At 44.2% G+C, this 2,500-nt stretch overlaps 1 protein-coding gene across 5 annotated transcripts in view; it reads right to left on the bottom strand.

Moving 5' to 3' along the window:
- LOC137437105 (neuronal cell adhesion molecule-like) overlaps window positions 1-2,500 on the bottom strand; it is a 361,237-nt gene that overhangs the window by 185,536 nt on the left and 173,201 nt on the right. Inside the window, exon 2 of one of the 5 annotated variants that reach the window (XM_078786853.1) lies at window positions 2,156-2,204. The exons of 3 other annotated variants lie outside the window; for them this stretch is intronic. The gene's annotated coding sequence lies outside the window, so the exon portion shown is untranslated. Of the gene's footprint in view, window positions 1-138; window positions 310-2,155; window positions 2,205-2,500 lie in introns of those variants that run through there. One more of the 5 variants, XM_078786855.1, reaches the window with a different exon arrangement.

The raw sequence follows: 2,500 nt of genomic DNA, 5'->3' as shown, positions 1-2,500 counted from the left end.
GATATGTGGAGTACAATTCAAATCTGTTGGTGTTTTTGGAATTTGGCCAAACCATAACACCCAAACATGAACTTGCTCAACATACAAGAAAGAAGCGAATTTTTGTTGAAAAATGAATGAAGTTTTTACTCTCCTCACCTGTTTGTCTTTGTACGTATTCCCTTGATGAGTTCGACCGATCAGTATATGTCGTACAACAATCTATTCCACCATTCGTGTGTGATAGCAGGAGCACGCTGCAGTGTTCAATGAAGAGCAAGACCGGGTGAGGTTAAGAACGCAACAAAGGTGAGCAACTGAGAATATTTTATAAATAATCTCTCAGACATTGACAGTTGAACCTTGGAGAAAGAACCTCAGGATTCTGCAACGTCACAATGAACCGAAGGCCTGGAACAACCAAGACGTAGCTCGGCCGATGCCGACACCGCTGCTTCTGAGACTGAATGAAGATTTTAAGCTGTCAATGTTTCCACGCAGGACTGGTTGTGTCTGTTTGTCTGTGAGCACAAAATCTCTAAAAGTTATTAACGGATTTGGACAAATCTTAGTGAACGAATTGGGTGTGTGACGAGGTAGAAACGATTCGATTTTGGCCAATATCCGAATATTAAGTTGTTTTAATTTTTAAGACGATTCTTCACAATTGAGTAATAGGACCAAAAGTGATGTATATAACATGATATTTCAAAAGGTTGTGGACAGATTTTGACAAAACCTGGGGGACGAGTTGGTTAGGCGACAAGAACAAGCCCATTCGATTTCGGCTCAGATCCGAATCCAGATCAGGCCGACCACGGGATTTTTTTTTTTTTTTTTTTTTTTTTTTTTTTTTGCATACAGAGTCGAGGCTCGTGAAAGAGCTAACATTTATCAAATAAACAAATCAAACAAACAAGCAAACGAGGTACGTAAAAAGGGGAGCGGTCGACAAGATGGGGAGAGAATGGGAGGAAGCACACAAACACAACATTTGAGAGCAGGGACATCGGGAGATGTGTGGGAGGGAGAGGGCCTGGGGGAAGGCAGGATAGGTATAAAACGCAAGGAGACCAAGGACTTCCAGGAAAGAAGTCAAAAGTCACCTCAAAAAAGTGGATTTGGGGTGAAATTAGCGGGGGTAGAAAAGATCAAGGTTTTGGATTGGGGAAGATAAGAGATGGTGGTGAACAGCTGTTTTAAAGACCTGGAGGGAGTGGGATTGAAGAGAGTGAGGGAGTTTGTTCCAGAGGCGGGAGAAAAGAGGAATGAAGGAGTGAAGGTGAGCAGAGAGTCTTGATTTTGGCAGTTTAACCATAAGAGGGTTGCAGGCAGATCTTGTGCGACCTGCAGGAATATTTGCGGGACAGAGCCCAGAGAGAGCTGGGTGGGCAAGGCCGGAGAGGAGTCGGTAGAAGACGGAAAGACCACCAACCTGCCTGCGGTGATTAAGTGAAAGGCCCTCGGAGATAGCGTCATCGCAGGAGATTCCAATGATTCTGAACGCTTTGGTTTCAACAGCGTGAAGACGAGCTAGGTGTGGGGCAGGAGCACCAGCCCAGAGGGGGGAACAGTATTCCATTGAGCTGCGGATGAAAGCCTTGTATGTGGTGAGGAGCTCAGGTGTGCCAAGGAAGGACTTCGCACGACGGAGGATGCCCAGTCGGCGACTGGCTTTGGAGGCCAGCTTGGAAATGTGGTTTTCCCAGTAAAGATCATGGCAGATAGTGAGACCCAAAAGCTTGAGCGACAGAACTTCTTGGAGAGGATTATTCAGAAAGTAGATGGGAGGGTTGTCCAGTCGGTCTTTTCGGAGAGACATTGTAAGAGTGTGAGATTTGTCAGGATTGAAAGACATGTTCCACTTGTTTGACCAGTCTGTGATTTTGTCCAGGTCTGCAGAGAGTGAGGAGGCAGCAGACTGCCGATCTGAGGGATGAGGAATGGAGCATCAGATAGTGGAGTCATCAGCAAAAGTGGAGTCTGGAGTCATCAGATACAAAACAAACTATTCACCTGGCGGAGGTATGTGCTCTACCAAGTGCTGTTCTAGAGATCCTTTTAAGAAAACGGGAAAAGCAAACAGAATCCACTTTAGATATAAATAATAATAAAAAATTGCATCGAGGCAATCAAAACATATTAAAACTAGAGCGACACTCGGTAGAGCACATACCTCCGCCAGGTGAATAGTGTACATCTTGTATCCCACTGATAGGCCGGATCTGGATTCAGACGCGATCCAAAAACGAATTAGCTGGTTCTCGTCACCAAACCAACTCATCCACCAAGTTTATTCATAACTCGTCCATAACTTTTATAAATATCTAGTTATATATCGCCTTTTTCCCGACCTCTCAATGGTGATCACGAATCACTTAAAAAATTAAATAATTCTCATATCCGAATTCATATTCAGATCTTCACCAAATCGAATCGTCCTCATCACACACACAACCTGTCCACCAAGTTTCTCCAAATCCGTCCATAATTTTTTGAGATCTCCTGCTTTGTATCGTTT

Source organism: Myxine glutinosa, chromosome 11 (assembly GCF_964187855.1).
Source record: "Myxine glutinosa chromosome 11, kmMyxGlut1.1, whole genome shotgun sequence".
Lineage (NCBI taxonomy): Eukaryota > Metazoa > Chordata > Myxini > Myxiniformes > Myxinidae > Myxine > Myxine glutinosa.
The sequence above is the reverse complement of the archived record's forward strand: the minus strand, read 5'-3'. Positions and strand labels throughout refer to the sequence as shown.